Source organism: Numida meleagris, chromosome 7 (assembly GCF_002078875.1).
Source record: "Numida meleagris isolate 19003 breed g44 Domestic line chromosome 7, NumMel1.0, whole genome shotgun sequence".
Lineage (NCBI taxonomy): Eukaryota > Metazoa > Chordata > Aves > Galliformes > Numididae > Numida > Numida meleagris.
Window position 1 is genome coordinate 26,972,983 of NC_034415.1, and position 9,842 is coordinate 26,982,824.

The 9,842-nt window shown below is 41.6% G+C and overlaps 1 long non-coding RNA gene across 5 annotated transcripts in view; it reads right to left on the reverse strand.

Moving 5' to 3' along the window:
* LOC110402840 overlaps window positions 1-6,068 on the reverse strand; it is a 51,366-nt gene extending 45,298 nt beyond the window's left edge. For all 5 annotated transcript variants that reach the window (XR_002441334.1, XR_002441336.1, XR_002441332.1 and 2 more), the window contains exons 1-3: window positions 5,434-6,068; window positions 4,985-5,164; window positions 6-154 (exon numbers count right to left, since the gene is read on the reverse strand). This is a non-coding gene — a long non-coding RNA (uncharacterized LOC110402840). The remainder of the gene's footprint in view (window positions 1-5; window positions 155-4,984; window positions 5,165-5,433) is intronic.

Here is a 9,842-nt window from a genome sequence, read left to right on the forward strand (position 1 = left end):
CTCACCTTGAACATCAAGCAAAACAAAGACAGTTTTTGTAGTGATGGAAAAATTCACTGTCGAAGACTGATTCAAGCAGCAGCAAAGTGGGTGGACTTGTTAGCAGGAAAAGTGTACTTCAAAGCACTGTTCAGTGTTAGCTTGGAAATCAGACCTTGTGAAGGACAGAATTTCTTCAATTAACATGTATTTGACTATGACAGTTCTTTGAGTAAAACATCCAATCCCAAAATGAAAGCTTTATTAAAAAAAAAAAAAAAAAAAAAAAAAAAAACCAGTGCACACCGCTGTGGCTTTTTCTCTTACTTAGCAATTCTGGCACATAAAAATGTGCCTTAGTTGTCCCAGTTCATATATGATGTATTTTGAGAAATATGATGCTCATGCTCACATTTTTCATGATCGTCCGAGCACAATTTGCATGGAATTTATCCTAAAATAGCCAGATTCCACACTCAGCATTCAGGATATTGAAAGCATGATCCCACAGCACTGAACTCAACCCATTTTATGCCACTAGCATCAATGTGACCAGAAGCAGGCGTTAATCTGTACCATTCATACAAATTGGGGAAGAGCTGTTCTTGCCTTCTGTAAGAGGAACATCATGGGCATTTCAAGTAGAACACAACTATGAAGGAGGTAGAGGCTATATGCACTCTGCAAATGAAATATGTTTGTGGATCCAGAGACTGCAACTTGGGTATATATCACCACATGAGATTCACAGAGTACCTGGTGGAATTTCAGAACGCAACTCGTCAGAGTCTCCTGATGTGAGCAGTTGCAAGGAGGCACCAATCTGACCAATGGAAGTCAGTGCCCTGCCAGCACACTCTACAGCACGAATCCTGCTTGACTTGCCAGATGATTCAAAGAGACAAAGAACAGATCATGCTCTTCATAACTGAAGACCACATTCTGTCCTTAGAATAATTCTTTAAATAAAAGAGGTATGAGTACAGAAGAGAAAAAAATACTCAGATCCCTCTCAGATCTTGTTATATGGCAGCAGTGGCTGGGTGCTTGAGTGCTCTCTCCACATAGACAAAGCAGATACTCTGGCCTGATGCTTGCAAATTTATCTGCTGCTTCATCCCGAGCTGTTGTACCGTAAGTCCCAGTGGCTCCCTCCAGCCCTGCTGAAGCAGAAGAGATCCATCCAGGAAAGGGAAACCCAACCACCTATTTTGTGCAACAAAGCAGCTACAAAAACAGTTTAAACTTTGACCATAAGTCAATAAACATTTGCAATTGTCCATGACTAAGCTATAGATTTTATGTATGAAAAAAAACCTGCCAAACCATTTCAGACAAAGGAAAGAGGGAGCTGAGAGTTCCTGGCTTCTGGCACTGCTCTTGGTCCTCTACCCCAGTCCCATTTGTCCTTGTGACAAATACAAATAAACTGTTACAGAAATAACAGCAGGCTTAGAAGTTGTCAGAGAAGGTCCCTGTGCACCCTCAGGATGCTGTGGCAATGTCAGACACATATTTTCAGCAACTCTTATGCCAGTGCCCTTCGTCACCGCAAAGCACTCCAGCATTCTCCCAGCCATTGAGTGCTGGCATTTCAAAGGACACAGCTTGTTCAGGATCAAATACACAGCAGTTGTTGCCCTTTCTATTTAGGCCTTAAGCCCTGAATCAACAGTAAGAATCCTGGACATGGGAAAATACAGCACTGACAAACACGTAATTTAATTAAATAGGCTGACATTGTTTAAGCAACAGCCCTTTCCTCTGATCCATCTCTCTCAGAACTCTTTGTCTTAATATTATGGTCTACTTGAAACACTTGAGCTCATGAATGGATTAAAGAGAGTCTCATTTGTTTTATTTATTATTTTTACTGCTGCGCTTGTCTTTTTACAAACGGGAGGCACAGCCCTCATTTAGAATTCACTGGAACATGCACATTCTTTCCTCCTCCTCTGCCCAGAGAGGGAGGGAAAACAATAACAAAAAGATCACAACCGCTTCAAAAGTACAAAAACTCTTGGGTAATTTGTCATCAGCATTTACAGATTAACAAAAACAGCTTTAGAACGTAATCACTTCGAAACCTAGATAGGATACACATTTACTGTGACAGTAAATCTGGGGATTCTTTAAAAATAGCAAGTATTTCACCCAATTGCTTTTTGTTCAAAATCTTGAGAATGAGTCAACATTGTGTATTTACCTTCTGGTGTTCTCATTAACTTCAGTCTTTGATTGTAAAGCGTAGGTCCTTGCACTCCCCCTAAGGTTGATCTCAGTGTTGTAATATCTCACTGTGTTTGTTGTGTACCCCTTGAAATGCATCAGTGATGCATTATATCAGCAAGGACTCAAGCTCCCATTTATCTTCAAATAGTTCACAATCCACTGCAGCATATTCTCAGTTGCAATTTTTGCTTTTAAGTTTGGCCACCATGTGTGTAGCATTAATTTCTCTGTTCACATGTAATTCATTCAGGGACTTACACCAGCTGAGAACCACATATGGAGGCCCAGATTTACAGCGCTTTTATTTTGTGCCATGGAAGCCTACAAGAAACAATTTTCTATTTGAATATTGAGTGTTTACAGAGGTCTTGTTGTTCACTAGAGACAGCGGATTATGAAATCATATTCTGCAAGAATCCCATCCAAAAAACCTGACTGCAACTTTTATTAACTCCTCTTTGTTCCAGTGCTCACGGGGTTCTTATGGGGCAATTGAACATTGCTTTTCCTCTCTCAGGGTTTCTAGTTTATTATTACTATTTACTACTTCAAAAAAAAAAGCATGGTCCATTCTCAGTCTGCTCCTGTTCTGCCTGCCATTACATCAACTTTGAGTAAGCAAGACGTGGCAGCAGAGACAGAGATGAGTCTGGGACTTGGGTCTGAAGCAGACTAACACGTACCCTGAAGCCAGCTACAGCTTTGCTGCTGCTTGGACCAGAAAATATGCATGGGGATCTGTTTTGTTGAGAAACAGTCAAGAAATTATCTGTGCTGAGGATATTCACACCATGCAACCAACTAGGGTCCCCAGCATGAGTACCTGTGTCAGGAAAATAATGTTTGGGGTTGAGAATACACTTCTATTTTACTGCATCTGAATCAGCTCCAAATGCAGATCTCTATCAGACCCTTCTGTGGCATTCATTTAGTCTTGTTTTGAGAAAATAATGACACATATTGGAGTGACTAATGTCCCACATAATTAATCCTGTAGCTACTTATTCATCAGTGTTTCAAAGGGAATGGAACATTCTGATGCAAAGCAAGAGTTTCTGAAGTTAAACCTAATGCTGACAATAATCTTTGTGGCGATGCTTCAGGCTGAAGCCTACCTGTGTCAGAGACTTGGAGGGGATATCACGTGCCCACAGCTGTTCAGGAGAGCAGCCGGGGTGGAGATTAACCACCGCAGATTCTCAGTCTCAACGGCTGCTGGAGCTAGCAGAGCTGAGTGGACATGGGATCTGGTCCCATGGAGTCTTGACAGCCTCCCTGGCGAAGGATGGGAAGTGTGAATTGACTCTAATTAGGGATCGCCCATGTGGCCTCCGATGTGTTAGTTTAAATCAAACATTAGTAACTGTCAATTTCTTCTTTCACCCAAGACCCAAATCCTGTAAACACAAGAACCGTAACAAATCCCTGAAGCAGGCTTTAGCGCACATGTATGGAAAACATACTAAACTATAAATACTGTATACCATATGGCATCAAGATTATCTAATTTCACTTCATAACTGGTGATAAAATGACCAATCAACTGACGTGCAGAACGAAATGCCAAGCCAACGATTCAGCTAGCCTTCAGGCGGCTCTGAGGTCTCATTATATCCCATTGCACCCTAAAAATAACCACACACCTATTTCACTAAGAGCATGAACACTGTGGGAATCTGTGCTACAGGTCTGCCAGCAAAGCCAAAATTTGTCCTCATTTCTCTGCAGGTACGCTAAAGGTGAGGAAGTTTGATCAGGACACCAACAGTAGCAGAGGGGACATTTTGAACTACATTTATTAACTTATATGAAAAGGTATTTGGGGAAGGTGCTACTCGTTTCTCAGGTCTTTGCATCATTTGTACACCAGAGGTTTATCACTAAGACTCCTAAGCTCTATTGCGGTGCAAACAACAGAAGAACTCCACTGTGCATTTGTTACCACTACATCTTCATCCATTTTTTGCCTCAGTGATAAAATTAATTTAATAATTGCACTGACCACAGCTCTAGTGTTCTGCTTCCCTTAATTACAGAGGATTGCTAGTCCAGCAGTGAGGTGTCAGCCCTCAGAAATAGATCAGCACTTGGAAGACCAAGATCAAAGTTATTGTTCTGTTCCTGAGTTTAACAGGATTTCATCATTTGCTGAACTCCTGGTGAAAAAGAGAAGAACCACCAAGGAACTCCTGAATGTTGTCTCAAACAGAAATCACAAAGGAATCTGCAACAGTGCTTGAACATTCATGTTTAGGGAGAACACAGGTGATATAATCTGCTTGGAGACACTAGAAGTCAAATGAATCTTGGAGTAATGCAAAAGATTTAAATTACAGAGTTTTTAAGATGGGAATAAACAAGATCAGCTTACTTCAAAGTTAAATACCAATGTCATCAGCTCTGATTTTGTGGGGGCTTAGCCCCAGAAGCAGCGAGATTGATTGGTCTACAGATCCATTTCTCAGGAGAGTGCTGGAAAATGGCTTTGTTGGCTCATTTAAAATTAGCTTGGGTACATCAGTTATGAATACACTGTACAGAAAATTGTGCACTGAATGATAAACAAATAGGTTGCTATGATTTGATGCTATTTTAATAGCTGGTGATTAACCAAATGAATGCCATGTGGTCGGGTCTTATTCGCCAAATGGTTCCTCTCTCCTACCATCCAGTCAGCTGTAAAGTAGTGCCCCATACAGCCATGTACTTTCACCATATTAAACTCTGATAAAATTTTAGAGGAATAGTAGCATACTGTAAGGTAGATACTCACATATATCAATCCCAGCATTGATCTTCTCATAGCTAGCCGAGCGAAGGGCATTCTGTAGAAAGGTTTTGTCTTTGGGGTTAAGGTCCTTGGGGTTAAGTGCCTTTGGGACTTCTTCATCAGAAACACTCAGCTATTTCAAATGAGTGCATGCATATGATCCCCCATCCACCACAAACATACCTAATGAGGAAGAAAGCAGATTAACATGAGTCTAGCTATTCTGAACAAAGTGCTACCTTGCCTCAGTTATCAAGAACGTGTCATCTGATGAAGCCAAGACCACATCACACTCCAAGAACAGCTTGATTCTCAACGCTGTGATAATCAGCTTCAGGACTGCTGAGATTTGGTGATAGAAGAATTTGAAATGGAGAGCCTGCAAAGGACAATGCATTATTAAAGTTAAACCAGAAGCAGAAAAGGAACCGGAGTTTTTCCTTATTGCTCACTTTGAAGTAGATTCATTTTCCATCGGGCACCAGTGTAGAATGAAGTCCTTTCCCAGACATCCCCATGCTAGCTACAGAGGTGGCCTCAGATCCTCACCCTTGCTCCCAATGGGAGGCTGCCCCCAGGTGATGAGTGTGAGTGCCTTCAGCCCAAGCAGGTGAGCCAGGTTAATGAAGATGCTGCTGCCCACACCAGGGACGTGGCTTCTGCACTTCAATACAGTACAGCAGAGTTTGTCCTGCCTTGTATCACTGTGTCAGAAAGACATGTAGGATAAAGACAAAGGGATGTAGATAAGGAATAGAAGATAGGACAAGGGGAAATGGTTTCAAACTAAAAGAGGGGAGATTTAGATGGGAAATAAGGAAGAATCTTTATACAATAAGGGCAGTGAGGCATCGGCACAGGTTGCCCAGAGAGGTGGTGGATGCCCTGTCTCTGGAGACATTCAAGGTCAGGCTGGACAGGCCTCTGAGCACCTGATGGAGCTGTGGGTGTCCCTGTTCACTGAAAGGGAATGAGACTAGACGACCTTTAAGGGTCCCTTCCAACTCAAAAGATTCTGTGATTAATAAGTACACTTTGCTATTTTATGTCTAAGTATTGTTCCATCTACATAAGTTGGAATTTTGCCTTTTTTAATTTTTTTTTTTTTTNATAAAAAAAAAAAAAAAAAAAAAAAAAGCAAACCAGTGCACACCGCTTCTTTTATGTCCCATACTTAGCAATTCTGGCACATAAAAATGTGCCTTAGTTGTCCCAGTTCATATATGATGTATTTTGAGAAATATGATGCTCATGCTCACATTTTTCATGATCGTCCGAGCACAATTTGCATGGAATTTATCCTAAAATAGCCAGATTCCACACTCAGCATTCAGGATATTGAAAGCATGATCCCACAGCACTGAACTCAACCCATTTTATGCCACTAGCATCAATGTGACCAGAAGCAGGCATTAATCTGTACCATTCATACAAATTGGGGAAGAGCTGTTCTTGCCTTCTGTAAGATGAACATCGTGGGCATTTCAAGTAGAACACAACTATGAAGGAGGTAGAGGCTATATGCACTCTGCAAATGAAATATGTTTGTGGATCCAGAGACTGCAACTTGGGTATATATCACCACATGAGATTCACAGAGTACCTGGTGGAATTTCAGAACGCAACTCGTCAGAGTCTCCTGATGTGAGCAGTTGCAAGGAGGCACCAATCTGACCAATGGAAGTCAGTGCCCTGCCAGCACACTCTACAGCACGAATCCTGCTTGACTTGCCAGATGATTCAAAGAGACAAAGAACAGATCATGCTCTTCATAACTGAAGACCACATTCTGTCCTCAGAATAATTCTTTAAATAAAAGAGGTATGAGTACAGAAGAGAAAAAAATACTCAGATCCCTCTCAGATCTTGTTATATGGCAGCAGTGGCTGGGTGCTTGAGTGCTCTCTCCACATAGACAAAGCAGATACTCTGGCCTGATGCTTGCAAATTTATCTGCTGCTTCATCCCGAGCTGTTGCACTGTAAGTCCCAGTGGCTCCCTCCAGCCCTGCTGAAGCAGAAGAGATCCATCCAGGAAAGGGAAACCCAACCACCTATTTTGTGCAACAAAGCAGCTACAAAAACAGTTTAAACTTTGACCATAAGTCAATAAACATTTGCAATTGTCCATGACTAAGCTATAGATTTTATGTATGAAAAAAAACCTGCCAAACCATTTCAGACAAAGGAAAGAGGGAGCTGAGAGTTCCTGGCTTCTGGCACTGCTCTTGGTCCTCTACCCCAGTCCCATTTGTCCTTGTGACAAATACAAATAAACTGTTACAGAAATAACAGCAGGCTTAGAAGTTGTCAGAGAAGGTCCCTGTGCACCCTCAGGATGCTGTGGCAATGTCAGACACATATTTTCAGCAACTCTTATGCCAGTGCCCTTCGTCACCGCAAAGCACTCCAGCATTCTCCCAGCCATTGAGTGCTGGCATTTCAAAGGACACAGCTTGTTCAGGATCAAATACACAGCAGTTGTTGCCCTTTCTATTTAGGCCTTAAGCCCTGAATCAACAGTAAGAATCCTGGACATGGGAAAATACAGCACTGACAAACACGTAATTTAATTAAATAGGCTGACATTGTTTAAGCAACAGCCCTTTCCTCTGATCCATCTCTCTCAGAACTCTTTGTCTTAATATTATGGTCTACTTGAAACACTTGAGCTCATGAATGGATTAAAGAGAGTCTCATTTGTTTTATTTATTATTTTTACTGCTGCGCTTGTCTTTTTACAAACGGGAGGCACAGCCCTCATTTAGAATTCACTGGAACATGCACATTCTTTCCTCCTCCTCTGCCCAGAGAGGGAGGGAAAACAATAACAAAAAGATCACAACCGCTTCAAAAGTACAAAAACTCTTGGGTAATTTGTCATCAGCATTTACAGATTAACAAAAACAGCTTTAGAACGTAATCACTTCGAAACCTAGATAGGATACACATTTACTGTGACAGTAAATCTGGGGATTCTTTAAAAATAGCAAGTATTTCACCCAATTGCTTTTTGTTCAAAATCTTGAGAATGAGTCAACATTGTGTATTTACCTTCTGGTGTTCTCATTAACTTCAGTCTTTGATTGTAAAGCGTAGGTCCTTGCACTCCCCCTAAGGTTGATCTCAGTGTTGTAATATCTCACTGTGTTTGTTGTGTACCCCTTGAAATGCATCAGTGATGCATTATATCAGCAAGGACTCAAGCTCCCATTTATCTTCAAATAGTTCACAATCCACTGCAGCATATTCTCAGTTGCAATTTTTGCTTTTAAGTTTGGCCACCATGTGTGTAGCATTAATTTCTCTGTTCACATGTAATTCATTCAGGGACTTACACCAGCTGAGAACCACATATGGAGGCCCAGATTTACAGCGCTTTTATTTTGTGCCATGGAAGCCTACAAGAAACAATTTTCTATTTGAATATTGAGTGTTTACAGAGGTCTTGTTGTTCACTAGAGACAGCGGATTATGAAATCATATTCTGCAAGAATCCCATCCAAAAAACCTGACTGCAACTTTTATTAACTCCTCTTTGTTCCAGTGCTCACGGGGTTCTTATGGGGCAATTGAACATTGCTTTTCCTCTCTCAGGGTTTCTAGTTTATTATTACTATTTACTACTTCAAAAAAAAAAGCATGGTCCATTCTCAGTCTGCTCCTGTTCTGCCTGCCATTACATCAACTTTGAGTAAGCAAGACGTGGCAGCAGAGACAGAGATGAGTCTGGGACTTGGGTCTGAAGCAGACTAACACGTACCCTGAAGCCAGCTACAGCTTTGCTGCTGCTTGGACCAGAAAATATGCATGGGGATCTGTTTTGTTGAGAAACAGTCAAGAAATTATCTGTGCTGAGGATATTCACACCATGCAACCAACTAGGGTCCCCAGCATGAGTACCTGTGTCAGGAAAATAATGTTTGGGGTTGAGAATACACTTCTATTTTACTGCATCTGAATCAGCTCCAAATGCAGATCTCTATCAGACCCTTCTGTGGCATTCATTTAGTCTTGTTTTGAGAAAATAATGACACATATTGGAGTGACTAATGTCCCACATAATTAATCCTGTAGCTACTTATTCATCAGTGTTTCAAAGGGAATGGAACATTCTGATGCAAAGCAAGAGTTTCTGAAGTTAAACCTAATGCTGACAATAATCTTTGTGGCGATGCTTCAGGCTGAAGCCTACCTGTGTCAGAGACTTGGAGGGGATATCACGTGCCCACAGCTGTTCAGGAGAGCAGCCGGGGTGGAGATTAACCACCGCAGATTCTCAGTCTCAACGGCTGCTGGAGCTAGCAGAGCTGAGTGGACATGGGATCTGGTCCCATGGAGTCTTGACAGCCTCCCTGGCGAAGGATGGGAAGTGTGAATTGACTCTAATTAGGGATCGCCCATGTGGCCTCCGATGTGTTAGTTTAAATCAAACATTAGTAACTGTCAATTTCTTCTTTCACCCAAGACCCAAATCCTGTAAACACAAGAACCGTAACAAATCCCTGAAGCAGGCTTTAGCGCACATGTATGGAAAACATACTAAACTATAAATACTGTATACCATATGGCATCAAGATTATCTAATTTCACTTCATAACTGGTGATAAAATGACCAATCAACTGACGTGCAGAACGAAATGCCAAGCCAACGATTCAGCTAGCCTTCAGGCGGCTCTGAGGTCTCATTATATCCCATTGCACCCTAAAAATAACCACACACCTATTTCACTAAGAGCATGAACACTGTGGGAATCTGTGCTACAGGTCTGCCAGCAAAGCCAAAATTTGTCCTCATTTCTCTGCAGGTACGCTAAAGGTGAGGAAGTTTGATCAGGACACCAACAGTAGCAGAGGGGACA